The sequence below is a fragment of the Salvia miltiorrhiza genome, chromosome 2 (assembly GCF_028751815.1).
Source record: "Salvia miltiorrhiza cultivar Shanhuang (shh) chromosome 2, IMPLAD_Smil_shh, whole genome shotgun sequence".
Lineage (NCBI taxonomy): Eukaryota > Viridiplantae > Streptophyta > Magnoliopsida > Lamiales > Lamiaceae > Salvia > Salvia miltiorrhiza.
Window position 1 is genome coordinate 2,417,288 of NC_080388.1, and position 15,915 is coordinate 2,433,202.

Sequence of the window (15,915 nt, forward strand, 5' to 3'; positions counted from 1 at the left end):
CCGGGTATTCTTTGTGTTCAACCAGCGAAGTATCGTTAAAGCCAGCGCTGTGCTGTTTTCCTTAATCCCTGCAAATCATGAAGACATAAGAGTTTTAATATTATAAGAAAGCAAAGATAAGCATTTTCCCTTGACTTTGGAATTGTAGTTCCAAGTTAGATTTCCTTCTTGTTTGTTGAATGTTGACAAAGATAAATAATTTCCATTTCTTTGGGCGCATAAGAAGACCAGCGCTGAGAATACCCAATATTGAATACTTTGCATAGATAAGCAATATGAATGCTTTGTGTTAGATAAATCAGAAGACCGTTGCAAGAATACCCGAATAACATAGGAAAACCCATGTTGAAGTGAGAAATATGATACTCTGATCATGTGAGAAAACCCGTCATAAATATTTGTCGAATCTGAACAATATACCCCCTGTTGTTGAGCGCGTAAGAAATCCAGCGCGTGAGAAGACCAATAGATAACAATAGCATGCCAAAAGGCGACTTATTTCTCGCTGAGTAGCGATTAAAATAGATCAAAGCAGCCCATAGAGCAGAGGCGCAAAATAGTGTAGCCCGTAGAGTAGAGCAGAGAAATGCCTATCAGATCAGAGAAATACCTGTCAGAATAGCCCGGTCAGAGTAGAGAAATGCCCGTAAGAACAGAGAAATGCCCTCAGAGCAGCCCGGTCAGAGCAGAGAAATTCCCATTCAGAGCCCTCGTCAGAGCAGAGAAACACCCGTCAGAGCACCCGGCAGAGCAGAGAAACACCCGTCAGAGCACCCGGCAGAGCACCCGTCAGAGCAGAGAAACACCCGTCAGAGCACCCGACAGAGCAGAGAAACACCCGTCAGAGCACCCGGCAGAGCACCCGTCAGAGCAGAGAAACACCCCAGCCCGGTTAGAGCAGAGAAATACCCTTCAGAGCAGCCCGATCAGAGCATAGACATGCCCTTTCAGAGCAGAACATTAAAGTCATGGCGGAGCATTGAAATCCCGCCAGAGGATTGAAATCCCGGTAGAGCATTGAAATCCCGACAAAGGATTGAGATCCCGGTAGAGCATTGAAATCCCGACAGAGGATTGAGATCCCGGAAGAGCATTGAAATCACGGACGGTGGCTGAGTATTGAGATCACGGACGGTGGCTGAGCATTGAGATCACGGACGGTGGCTGAGCATTGAGATCACGGACGGTGGCTGAGCATTGAGATCACGGACGGTGGCTGAGCATTGGGATCACGGACGGTGGCTGAGCATTGGGATCACTGCAGAGCAGTGAAATCACAGTAGGGCAATGAAATCACGGCAAAGCAGTGAAATCATGGTAGGGCAGTGAAATCACGGCAGAGCAGTGAAATCATGGTAGGGCAGTGAAATCACAGTAGAGCAGTGAAATCACAGTGGAGTATTCCTCAGCTGCTTCCCTCATTTGTATGCATTCCTTTGCTGCTTCCCTCCTTTGCTGCTTCCCATCCAAGCTTGAACACTCTGCGCGGAGCATGGAAGACCCGGGGGGTGCAACCAACTTTCGCGGCTTACGATTAAAAGAACACCCTGCACGGAGCATGGAAAACCCGGGGGGTGTGACCAACTTTCGTGGCTTACGGTTAAAGCAACCTCTGCGCGGAGCATGGAAAACCCAGGGGGTGCAACCAACTTTCGCGGCTTATGATAAAGTGCTATCTCTGCGCGGAGCATGGAGGGCCCGGGTGGCGCAACCAACTTTCGCGGCTTACGATTGACAGGAACACCCTGCACGGAGCATGGAGGACCCGGGGGGTGCCACCAACTTTCGTGGCTTACGGTTAAAGCAACCTCTGCGCGGAGCATGGAAAACCCCGGGGGTGCAACCAACTTTCGCGGCTTATGATTAAGTGCTATCTCTGCGCGGAGCATGGAGGGCCCGGGTGGCGCAACCAACTTTCGCGGCTTACGATTGACAGGAACACCCTGCACGGAGCATGGAGGACCCGGGGGGTGCCACCAACTTTCGTGGCTTACGGTTAAAGCAACCTCTGCGCGGAGCATGGAAAACCCGGGGGGTGCAACCAACTTTCGCGGCTTATGATTAAGTGCTATCTCTGCGCGGAGCATGGAGGGCCCGGGTGGCGCAACCAACTTTCGCGGCTTACGATTGACAGGAACACCCTGCACGGAGCATGGAGGACCCGGGGGGTGCCACCAACTTTCGTGGCTTACGGTTAAAGCAACCTCTGCGCGGAGCATGGAAAACCCCGGGGGTGCAACCAACTTTCGCGGCTTATGATTAAGTGCTATCTCTGCGCGGAGCATGGAGGGCCCGGGTGGCGCAACCAACTTTCGTGGCTTACGATTGACAGGAACACCCTGCACGGAGCATGGAGGACCCGGGGGGTGCCACCAACTTTCGTGGCTTACAGTTAAAGCAACCTCTGCGCGGAGCATGGAAAACCCGGGGGGTGCAACCAACTTTCGCGGCTTATGATTAAGTGCTATCTCTGCGCGGAGCATGGAGGGCCCGGGTGGCGCAACCAACTTTCGCGACTTACGATTGACAGGAACACCCTGCACGGAGCATGGAGGACCCGGGGGGGTGCCACCAACTTTCGTGGCTTACGGTTAAAGCAACCTCTGCGCGGAGCATGGAAAACCCGGGGGGTGCAACCAACTTTCGCGGCTTATGATTAAGTGCTATCTCTGCGCGGAGCATGGAGGGCCCGGGTGGCGCAACCAACTTTCGCGGCTTACGATTGACAGGAACACCCTGCACGGAGCATGGAGGACCCGGGGGGTGCCACCAACTTTCGTGGCTTACGGTTAAAGCAACCTCTGCGCGGAGCATGGAAAACCCGGGGGGTGCAACCAACTTTCGCGGCTTATGATTAAGTGCTATCTCTGCGCGGAGCATGGAGGGCCCGGGTGGCGCAACCAACTTTCGCGGCTTACGATTGACAGGAACACCCTGCACGGAGCATGGAGGACCCGGGGGGGTGCCACCAACTTTCGTGGCTTACGGTTAAAGCAACCTCTGCGCGGAGCATGGAAAACCCGGGGGGTGCAACCAACTTTCGCGGCTTATGATTAAGTGCTATCTCTGCGCGGAGCATGGAGGGCCCGGGTGGCGCAACCAACTTTCGCGGCTTACGATTGACAGGAACACCCTCTGTTCTGGTTGAGCGTGACCCCTCTGCTCTGGTGGAGCGTAATTCCTCTGGTTTGCCCTAGTCTTGCTGAGAAGCAATTTTTGAATTTGAAAATTGGGGACTACGGGTATACACCCTACTCCCCCCTCTGGTGACATGTGCAATACTCTGTTATGAACATGTTAAGTGTGTGTGTGTTTGGTGCTCATGCTTGTGATGATTGTGAGAGAGTTAGCACAACTACAGTTCCCAAGTAACATAATTCAAGTTGCAGTTCAAGCCCTAGCACATATGCAGAAGGTGTGCAGCTTCCAAGACTTAATTAATATTGCATAAATCCCAGCCTAGATCATATAAGTCATAGTTTTGCCCAAGTAAAGAAGTAGAGTATTTCCCAAATCCCTATCATGCTCACATGTTCCCATAAAAATACCCTAAGATCATAACCTCGCATAGTGATAAAACATAATACTCCCCAATCATGCTCACATGCTTCCACAAGACAAAGTTCAGCGAAGTACCTGAATTACCACTTACAAGTGGTTTACCGTTTTCATGTTATGGCGGTTCCCATATTTTGTGCAAAGCTTTCCCAAATTTAATTTCCCTGTGCTACAAGATCTCTTAGGCACAGATATTAGTACAAATGTGAAAGCCCCTTTAAGACAGGGCTGCAAAGAGAATTTGAACCTTAGATTATATAATCCATTGCCACAACTTGATTCCCATGTTCATATCCCGATGAATTCATTCAAATTTTCAAATCCCATCAAAGATCATATATTATGCCCGATTGTTAAAGTATAACATATCCCAATCATACTCTTCTCATTGATAGAGTTCCGCAGAGTACTTGAATTACCACTTACTAGTGGGTTACCCTTTTTTACATTATGGTATTTACCATAATTGTTCAAATCATTCCCCGAATTTGCTTATCCTGTGCTACAAAAATTCTTAAGCACATATATTAGTAAAATATGAGAGCCCTTAGAGATAGGGCTGTAAATCAATTAACAAGTAAAAAAGTGTACGCTTTGCTTTTTCCAAGCAACAGTGCCGCCCTAAACATTTGTTCCACCGAATAAAAGTTGTGAGGATCCCCTAAAAATGACAAATAAGTTAGAATATTTATGTCCCAATGGCTGAAATTCACAATCCTGAAATTACGATTCTCAAAGAGAAAGTATAATGGATAAACAATAATTATTCGTCAGTGCAAATGATATGAAACCACAAATTTAATAATGTTTTTAACCCAAAAACCCATATCACGATTAGTCTCTTTTTTGTGAGTGTGTTCAGCAACCCTCTTTTAACGCTATAACATTCCCCAAAAGTTGAGCTTATGACCCGAGCAAGTAACTAGCGAAGCTGTCATTTGTCCCCTTTTGTCAAGGGCTCCCATGAATAAACCATATTTGGCTCAGCTAGGCAATCATAGTGTTCTCAACAGCGAGCAAATGTTGAAATACCCGTCTTGGTGGTCCTGAACTCACAATGCGAAATCAGGGCTAAGTTAATCCAACAAAATGACAGAATTAATCCCCAAAATCAGAGCAAAAATCATAGCTAAATCACTCCCAAGTTCAGAGTTATATTTCAACAATATCAAGTCCCAAAAACCATATGCAAATAAATTTCCCAAGCAGCGAATAAATCCTTGCATTAATCAAAACAACACGATCATCATTCCTCTTATCTTCATCAATACCGCACGATTTCCTTAAACTCCCATATAATAATACGTTAGACATCTAATTAGACAAAGCTCTCCACATAAGGTCAATCAACAAACACGGTGTAGCATACGATTAATCCATGAGTAACATTAATTTCTATTCAGAATTCCCACCTTCTCAAATTTATTTCAATCACACGAAAGATGAAACGCCCATATTCAAAAAACTACCAGCGACCCAAACACACAAATATAAAGACAACTAAAAAACATGGGACAACGAACAAACCACAATTAGTCTCAACAAACAACAGCAGCAGTTTCAAATAAACCATAGGAAATATAGCAAAGTCACAATGAAGACAACCCTGATATAGAAAATAACTCATCAAACCCCTCAATCAAAGTCAATCTGATTTTGAAATATTCAATTTAAACAGAGGTATCAAAGACTTAGCTCTCTTTCATTATTTTTCTTGCCACTTCGAAGTAACCGCGATTGAGATCGGGGGTGGTGGCTCCGCTTCCTTAAAATCCTGTTTTGAACCAGGAAGCGGACGACGGCGCTGCTGATTTTGAAGCCGGCTACCCCATTCGAACAAATCCGAGGTGACGATGAATCAAGCTTAGCAGGAACTAGGGCTCGATGAATTGTTGGTGAAGCTGCCCTATCATCGAGATTGGCGGGCCGAGTCAGGCTCCGGTACCGCCTCCACCGCCGCGGTGAGGCAGAGCATAGCCGATCTGGGGCTTCGAATTCTGCTCGCGGAAGAGCATGCCTGCCAGCGGCTTCAGGATCACCGCGAAGAGCAGGCGATGAGCACACGCGAGCGGCGAAGAACGTGACAGCAATGGCAACGGCATCGACGTCGGCCGCCCGGACGATTGAACCGCGGTTGCGGAAGCAGCGAAGAGCACTATCTCTGCGCTGGTCTCGAAAGAATGCCCCCCATCAGTGATTTGCTGGGAAACATAAGAAAACATAGGTAATCATCAGGATTTATTGCGATTTTCACTAAATTGTTGAGAAAGACGTATTGATTTAAGAAAATCGGGGGTTTTCCCCTATGCCCATGGTCTGCAAGCCATGATTGCTCAGAGGATGAGAACTCGGCGCGGCGGTGGTGGCTGGTTCCCGCTGCGATTGGAGATGAATAGGACCGAAAGCCATATGGTTGCTTGAAAATCTGATGGATCAAATAACAAAACCCATATCCCGATCTGAAAACTAGAATCGCAAAATCGGGCATCCCTCTTCCGGGATCTGGAAATCAGAACATCAGTACCCGATGAACAGTAACCGAAAAACACTCACGCCTTGGCTCATTTTCCCACAGACGGCGCCAGTTGGTGTTTACGGAACCAACACCTAAACTAAAAAGCAGTAAACGACACCGGATTTACGTGGTTCGGTCGAGAAGACCTACGTCCACGGGGTGTTTTTGGGGTTTTTTCACTATACTCCGAGAGAATTACATTTTACAAGAGATGAATGAATAAAAATGAGATGATCCCCCCCTAACCTACTACTAAGTCTCTATTTATAAGCATGTAAATAATCCTTAGGGCCTCAAGCCCATTCCCTAAGATAATTGGGCTTAAGCCCCTTTAATACATTGAAGGGTAAGATAGTAATTTCGGTTTTACGTGGGAGACCTCCCCGCGCTTTTAGTGACTCCTCTGGTGAAAATGTCTTCTCTGGCGATGGCGTCTTCTCTGGCGATGTTGATGTCTCTGGCGGAGGTGACTCCTCTGGTAAGCACGACTCCTCTGGCGAGGATGACCTCTTTGGCAAACACGACTCCTCTGGCGAGGATGACCTCTCTGGCAAATACGCCTCCTCTGGCGAGGATGACCTCTCTGGTAAATACGCCTCCTCTGGCGAGGATGACTTCTCTGTCAGATGCGATTCCTCTGGCGAGGATGACTTCTCTGGTTTACACCATTTCCCTACTATGCACATATCACTCCTCATCAGAGATTGATAAGCTCAATAAGTTCATTAGAAATATATAATAAGTTCATCCAAATTGTGAAATTCCAATGCAGGAAAATGTTATGGAGATTGGTAAGTTTCAATAAGTTCATTAGAAATATATAATAAGTTTATTCAAATTGTGAAATTTCAATGCGGAAAAATGTTATGCGATGAGGAAGTAAAACAATATTCACGGTTTTTCATTTGCTACTTCAGAAGACTATCGTTCTTGACATTCCTCTGCCGTTCAACGATACATAAAAAATTCGCCGTCGTCAATCACAAGTTGCCGATTTATTATCGTCGACGAGCAGAATCTATTACCATTTAATATTTACAAAAACTCTGGTTAGTGATTTTGCCCATCGACTAATATTGTAGACGATAATATGATTCTTTTATAATGGATGTTTTCCATATCTTATTAGCGAACTAAATCTCAATCCTGATCTGGCAATATAGTTCATGAAATATATTGATTTATATACATATATGAACATGCATTGAATTTGAGTATTAGTAAGAAATATTGCTGATGAAACATGTATGGGCTAATTCTACCAATCTCAATTTATGTGTGAAGTTTTCTAAGAATGTCTGAATTTTTCCAAAACATAATGTAGTGACCCGCTCTTTTATAAATATTAAATCCAGTAATGAGTGTTTATTTATGTTCATCAGTAAATGAAACCAGATATTATTCTGATATGAATTCAGCTTATGATCCTGAATTTATATTGTTTAAGCAGTCAATGATATTATTTCAGAGTTATAACTGACTTAGCAAAGTCACGTTATTATTTTTAAGCGAGATGGAATTAGATTTTATTTTTATTCAAGTCGTGGATTATTTCTGACTCGTGAGTTAATTAAATCTGCGGATTTAATTTAAATATTAGAAAAACAAACAAATTAAATCTACGGATTTAATTTAGATTCATTTTATAACTTATCGATTTTAGCGAGATATCACATGTCGAAATCGAGAATTATTTAAATAAATAGTACAAGTAGATACGAGCACGTGATCCATCTTACAGTTACCGAATCACCGAGACAGAGAAAATACATCAATAATTCTCCTCTACATTTTTTTATCCTTTCTTTTTCTTCTCTTTTTCTTTCCATTAATTTTGTTTCCCACCACTTTCACCACTTTTCTACACCACTATGCTTTGTTTTCCATTACCATTACAACGCCAATAATTCCTTCATCCTCCACTTAGCTCTCCACTCCACCAAACTTCCCACTTACTCCCTCCATGTCCTTTAACATTTCAGTCAGTAAACTCCCTTCACCCATTTCCTTTGACACCAGAAACCAGAGAATTTGAAGGAAAGAAATAGAATTGTAAAACTGCTGCCAACTTCAAAGGAGGTAAGTCTTGGCTAAATTTTTCCCATTCCTCCTTTATTCACCTGCATTTATTAAAACAACAACACCTTCAAATTCATTTCAGTTATTTCACAATTCATTCGATTCAACAACAAGCAATCAATTCGATCACATTCGAGGTATTTACTGAGCTCAATATGCTATGTCCTATAATGCATATTCTCCATCCAAGTATGATCAGTATACACATGAAAATAGGCTCCACAGTTTAATAAGAAAGGATACACCCTAGCTCGTGATCGGACAATTTTAGCTATGACATCCTCACACTGTTAAATGTTAGCACTGACTTTTCTCACTCAACTGAATCAATATGCATACTCCTCGACACCAATCGCGTAAACGAAAACAAACGAGACTAGAGAACTTAGCTTTAGATTGAGTGGTAGTGGACTGTCGGAGCTCTGCGACTCACGGCGACGGCGGCTCCGGGAAAGGAGGCTGCCGGACTCTTGCTGCTAACAGCAGCGGCTGGCGGCGGCACTCCCAAGCGGCGACGTCCGGCGATAGAACTCCAGGCCGCGACCCGGCGAAACAGCAGCTGTAGTTGGTGGCGTGGCTCGAACCTTCGACTCCGGAGATAGCAGCAACAGCGGACCCCTGCTCGGCGGAAATTGAGGACAGCGGCGGGTGCTCGCGGATCTCCAGAGATGTCGCGACGGCGGCGAGTTTGCTTCGCCGGAGAAGAAGTTATAGCTGCAGCGGCGTCGGGGCTCAGAGAATCAACGGAGGCGGCGTAAATCTAGAAGGTAGCCGACGACGCAGCGATAGGCAACCGTGAGCAGGCCTCTGCTTTGCCACAGATGAAAGGACGACTGAATCGGGACCGGAACGACTCGGAGAAGGCGGCTGAGACCAGAACGCGGCGACGATTTCCAGAAGTCTAGGGCACGATTGTGGGCTCTGTCGGAGGAGAGAAGGAGACGACGCTGCCAGCCATTCGCCGGTTGCTCAGTGACGGTCGCCGGATTCCAGAGCGGCCGACGACGGCGCTCCCCAGCAGGCCGCGACTCCGGCATATCAGCAGCAGTCGGCGGCGACACCAGGAGACGCAGCAGCCCCTCCAAACGGCAGCGCCTGGTTCGAGTTTTGAGAGAGGAAAAGGATCGTGAAACTGAGAACGGCGGCCGATCGTCGGATTCACAGCAGGAGCGGCGGTGGAGCTCACGAGGCAGCCATGAATTGAGAGAGGGAGAGAGCTCGATTGAATCTTGAGCAAGAGAGAGAGAGATGTGCGTCTATATGTGTGTGTGCGTGAATTTTGAGAAAATAGGGAGAGAGAACCGAGAGTTGTTGGGAGAGAAAGAGAGTTGGGCTCTCAAATTTTAAATGATTGGGCCTTGTTTTTTTTTTTAGTTGGGCCGAAAATATTTAGTTTTGGACCTCTTCATTTATTTTACTTGGGCTTTTAATTATTTTGGGCACATATTTTGGGCCGAATTAAATCATCTGGGCCGTGTTATTTCTTTATTTTGGGCCGAGTCTTGGGCCGATTTTAATTATTGTAATTGGGCCTCTGATTTATTTATATGGGCCGATTTTAATTGATTTGGGCTAAATTATTTTTGGGCCCTTATTTATTTGTTGGGCCTTATTTATTTTATTTAGATGGGCCTTTATTAAATTATTTCATTGGGCCGAATTTATTTAAATTGAAGCCCATCTATTTTATTGGGCTGTTATATTATCTTCGTTGGGCCTCGTTTGATTTATTTAATTGAGCCCAGCTAATCAAATTATTTATTGGGCCAAGATTTATTTAATTAATTGAGCCGATAAGTTACTTCAATTAGGCCTCTCATGTTAATTATTCAAGCCCACTTCTATTTAATTAATTATTAGGCTGCCTTATGTTAAGCCTTTTAATTATTTAATCTTATAACATTATTTATTCCTATTTATTAAGCCCGATTAATTTATGAGGTTATTCAGCGAATAAGCCGAATTAGTTACTTCTTAGTAACGACCAATAAAGATGGATTTATTTAATCAGTGGATTATAACATCCTGAAGAGAATAGATTAATTTTAGTTAATTATCCGGTTTCATGAGACGAGACTTAGCTTTTGTTTAAATCCAATAACTTGGATTAACAATAGAAATTCCCTGATTATTATTTCATAATAATAATTCATGCATAAGGATCATGCATAGTTAAATACACATTCTCATTTGATGATTTTATTCGAGCAATATCTTATTTATATTCTCGTAATAAAGGTCAAGCACGAGATTAATAATCAGTCAAGGAGCTACTGTACCACAAAAAGTTTCTAACAGGTGGGCATTACTTTCATATATATCAAATGAGTTTAAATGTTATGTTCAAGCAAGTTATTTCATGATTAAATTAATTGAAGATATTTCAAATATTGTCTTGCCATAAAATATTTAAATTTCAGTATGATATCTATCTGATGTGACTTTCATCATGCAATCGAATTCGGGTCCTGAGCAGTTGATAGCTATCCTGCCAGGGCTAGTGTACACCAGTGACCGTGAGTCATCTAGCGGGTTGGCCGGTCAAGTGACCGTGAGAGGTGGCCACCTCTCCGGCACAAAGTTCCAGATATGATAGATTACAAGAGAACTTAGACTGCAGTCGAACTTTAAGAATCACAAATGAATTTAGTAAGCTTGGGCCTTTTAGCGAAAAACTCCCTTGCTGTACTGTTTAATTATGGCATGACAATTTACAGTTTTGAAGCATGTATTTTATACTTAGGCATACGTGCCCACTGAGTACTTTTGTACTCAAGCCCTGCATATATTTCTAAATGTGCAGGTTGAGTAGCTGCCGATGGTGATGAAGTGACGAGCGGGACTCTTTTATCTTATTATGTATTAATGAACTCTAGGGTTACATGTCTTCATACATGTAATCAGAACCTTATTCCGCTGCGTACTCAGAAGTTTTATGTTTATTTGGCTAAGTCAGAGATATCTGAACTTACTAGTTATTTGAGTCTATACGACTAAACTTCTGTTATATTATAAATATTCCTTTTGCTAAATGATGAAATGTGATCCTTTCTTGTTTGATTATTCCCCTTTCTACCCCGCTTCTAATCTCCCTCCATTAGTCACGGTTTCCCCGGCTTAATTATCCTTAATTAGGGCCGGTCGTGACAGAGTGGTATCAGAGCAGTTCATTTGCTCTGAACCCTAGAGTTAATAATTTTTTCTAGTATGATCACTAGTATGAAAGAGTCAGTCGGCAAAAGCTCAGCACTTCATCACATCGCTATGCTCAACAGAAAGGAATGCAACAGAAAGTTTTGAATGTTGAAGTTTATATTTCGCTTTGATGCAAATGTTGATTTTACTTATGCCTTTTTATGGGGATGTTACTCAATGAACTTAGATGCGCTAAAGATGCATGATCACTGTTATGAACACAACAATGGAAGGAATTTAGCAAGAACATTTTTGCTTTTCTCTGTAAATTGAGGCGATGAGTAAGTTACAAAGTTAGTGAACCAGACGAGAAATCAACAAACAAAATACAATGGGGAGTAAAGAAAAGTGTCACACACGAGATAGTGACACGGGCATAGATCTTCGTTCGGATTATTCACGCGAGGCGGATACCGAATCAACTATCGCTTTAATCAGAGTATAGTGGGAACACTTTTCATAGTAATAAGAATACCCTACATAGTTTGGAAACTGCAACATAGCGGAGTTATCTCTTTTCAAAAACCTAGTTAGTACTAGTTGCAGCATATTTAAGACTTCACGAATTATATTCGAGTCTAGTGTTAAGCTATTATGATTATAATACCGTGGTTTGAATTTCGAGACCTCAAGTAGAATTATTACCTTACTGTTGTAGATATGTTTGAACCCTACTGTTTTTGCCACCTATTTTGATATTCGTGAGTTTGATTATGCGACCTTCATGTATAGATGGCGAGGATGCGCTTTACCAGACGACGGCCGTTGCGTCGAGATGCTAGTCCGGATACTATCAGGAACTCATATTTTACTTATCGCCGATGCCACGGTGATGACTTAGGCCAATTCTTGGCCGGCTTCCATCGACACTGGGTCGCTGCAAGAGATCATGGGATATCGGACTATGACGGAATGGAGCGGCTAATGGATTTGCTGCCATCAGAATGGCAGGGATGGGCGAGGATGATTTCCGCTCACTACATCACTCGTTCTGGCAGGTCCTATGACTTGCATTATGACTTCTCTGGATTTACTGCTGAGATCCAGGCACAATTCACTCGTTGGGGAAATGCTCCTCGAGGGCCGTATATACGTCCGGGAGACCTTGCTCGAGTCGGAGTACCTTCGCCCGACGAACTACTGGACCCACTTCCGGAGCCGACTCCACCAGCAGCCCCTATCTTAAGGCAACCCAGGAGGCACGACGCTGAGGCAGGCCCCTCTAGGCCTCAAGCCTACAGAGATTTTCCACCTGGCACGGGTTCAGTGCCATTAGTCTGTGAGCCACCATTGTCATCGAGGCAGTTGAGCAAGGCAGAGATAGCAGCCGCTATGGTCGACGTTGACAGAGTCTTAGCCGATACCATGGATTTCCTCAATAAGGGAAAAGCCCCGGCCATGGACGACCGCCCAACTCTTCGAGTCACCTTGAAGATGATTCGCTCAGCCATCATTGGCCAGGCAGCAGGTGAAGGAGGGGGTGAGTCGCACCCATCTGGCGGAGAAACAGATGAAGACCCAGAGGAAGATCCGGAAGAGGATCCAGAGGAAGACAGCCATGCCCCGACCCAGGGATCTTGTACCCGATCTTCTTAGACCGGTTTATATATATATCTAATAGGATGATATTTAAATATTCCAGAAACATAGATTGTTCTGATGCTTTTGTATGCCATGTGTCGGCATAGACTTTTGACTAGTATTAGGACGGAGACGCGAAACCTTGGGACGTTCCGTGACTGAGTAGTTTTTGTAATGGCTCACTAGGTAGCCAGTTCATCATGTGTGGTACTTAGATAGATCTTTGAATCTAGATTTTATGATGATGTAAAGTCCTCATTGAGGCAATTTTCCCTATGTTATATATGGTGACCTTATTGGTCTTTCGTGGCAAGTCATTCCGCTATGTTTTATTTATATGTTCGCTTAAGTTTTAACAGGAGCAGAACTCGATGAGTTAAAGAGTAACTATAGAAATGATAGTATGTCCTTATTGCATTTTAATGCGCTGACAACTTATGTTTTGACCTAATAGAATGCCGCCAAAACGAGGACGACCAAGAGGAGGGGGCAGGATTCCCCGAAATGAAAGAAGAGACCCAGAAACAGTGCCAGAACCAGAACCCGAAATAGTTCAACCACCTGTTCAGCCAGAACGACGGATTGAAGAATTATTTTTGCGACAGAACCCACCTACTTTCAACGGGACAGGAGACCCGGCAGAAGCTGAAACTTGGGTTCGCGCTATTGAACGCATTTTCAACTTCCTGCGTTGCACCGACCAAGAACGCCTGACTTGTATGTCCTTTCAGTTGACTGGGTCAGCTGATTTCTGGTGGGAAGCAAGGATGAAAACAATGACAGCAGAGCAGTTAGAAAATCTGACCTGGGAACAATTCAAAGCCGGTATATATGACAAGTATATACCCAAGAGCTACCGCAAGAAAAAGGAAGCTGAATTTTACAATCTGAAACAAGGGAAGATGTCGGTAACTCAATACGACAGGATGTTCTGCGATATGTCTAGATATGCACCGGAACAAGTTGACACAGATGAGAAGATGGCTGAAAAGTTTTGTGCCGGTCTGAGGCACGAAATTAGGATGGCTTTGGCAAGCCACGGAGGATTGTCTTACACTGAGTCGCTCAGCCGAGCATTAGACATTGAAGCAGCCATGCCAGGAGAAAGACCTGCAACTGTACCTACGCCAGCACCTTCACATGATCAGAATCATAATCAAAATTTTAGAGGAAAGAGGAGATGGGACAACAGTAACCCGAACCAAGGTGAGAAGAGGCCATGGCAGGGACGGGTTTTCCAGTCACAGGGCTATGGAGGCCAGAGTGCACCGAAACAGATGGGAAATGACCAACAGAGGGCCCCACATTGTCCCAAATGTAACAAAAATCATGTGGGAATCTGTAAGACCGGCAGTGATAGTTGCTATATCTGTAACCAGAAGGGGCACTATGCAAACCGGTGCCCGAATAAGCAACATGGAACGGGTTCAAGGCCAAACCCACCTATCCAGGCTCCACCTCTGCGAGCAATTCAAGCTTTGCCCCAATCATACCCAAGGCAGCAACCACAGTATCAGCAGCCACAACAGCACCAACAGCTACAGTACCAAACCCAACCTCAACAACCATATCAGCAACAGGCCCGCCAACAACAGCAGCGACAACAGAAACAACATGAAAAACCTCGTCATGCTAGAGCCTATGCTATGAGGCAGAAGCAGCCCGAGAACAACCAGGGAAACCTGGCAGGTATGGGCATGCTACTCAATACTCCTGTTGTACTTCTATTTGATACGGGCGCATCACATACTTTCATTTCAAGTACATGTGTTGACACATTAAAACTTAAAATGGAAAGAGCTGACCAAGAGTTGAGTATATCATCACCTATAGGAGGGATGACGATAGTAGATCATGTGTGCTTGAACCTAGAACTGAACATAGGGTCACACAAGATTGTAGTGAACAACTCGTATGTTATTCCAATGGGAGATGTGGACATAATCCTAGGAATGGACTGGCTAGCCGAGAACTATGCCACCATCCTTTGTAACGAAAGACGGATATCGTTTCGACCCCCAGGAAGGGAGCCGTCACATTTCCACGGAATTAGTATGGGAAGAAGAAAGATGATTATCTCCGCCCTACAAGCAACGAAAATGATGAAGAAGGGATACCCAGCTTACCTCGTATATTTGCACGGAGAACGGGGTACTGAAAAGAGTATAGAAGATGTAGCAATTGTACGGGACTTTTCAGATGTATTTCCAGAGATTCTGCCAGGGCCACCACCGGACAGACCAATTGAGTTTACCATTGATTTGGAGCCCGGGGCAGCTCCCATTTCGAAGGCACCATACCGGATGGCTCCTAAAGAGTTGGAAGAACTCAAAATACAACTGCAAGAACTTTTGGAACTTGGATTCATTAGGCCAAGTGTATCACCTTGGGGTGCACCTGTACTTTTTGTGAAGAAAAAGGATGGCACATTGAGAATGTGCATAGACTATAGGGAACTGAACAAAGTGACACTGAAGAACAAATATCCTTTACCAAGGATAGATGACCTCTTCGACCAGCTCAAGGGAGCAAGCGTGTTCTCGAAGATTGATTTGCGGTCTGGTTATCACCAGCTGAAGATTCGACCAGAAGACGTACCTAAGACGGCATTTCGAACTAGGTATGGCCACTACGAATTTGTAGTTGTGCCATTCGGGCTAACTAATGCGCCAGCCGTGTTCATGGACCTCATGAATCGAGTGTTCCATCCGTATTTAGACAAATTTGTCTTGGTATTCATAGATGACATCCTGATCTACTCGAAGAACGATAAAGACCATGAGGAACATCTGAGAATTGTTCTAGAAACGTTGAGGACAGAGCGCCTTTATGCCAAATTCAGCAAGTGTGAGTTTTGGCTCAGCGAAGTCACGTTTTTAGGACATATTGTATCATCAGAAGGGATTAAAGTGGACCCTGAAAAAGTGCAAGCAGTGCGCGAATGGAAATCGCCTACTAACCCTAATGAGATAAGAAGTTTCTTAGGA

At 44.4% G+C, this 15,915-nt stretch overlaps 1 protein-coding gene across 1 annotated transcript in view; it reads right to left on the reverse strand.

The window, feature by feature from the left end:
• LOC131012585 (protease Do-like 7) overlaps positions 1-15,915 on the reverse strand; it is a 498,535-nt gene that overhangs the window by 233,035 nt on the left and 249,585 nt on the right. The gene's annotated exons all lie outside the window — the stretch shown is intronic.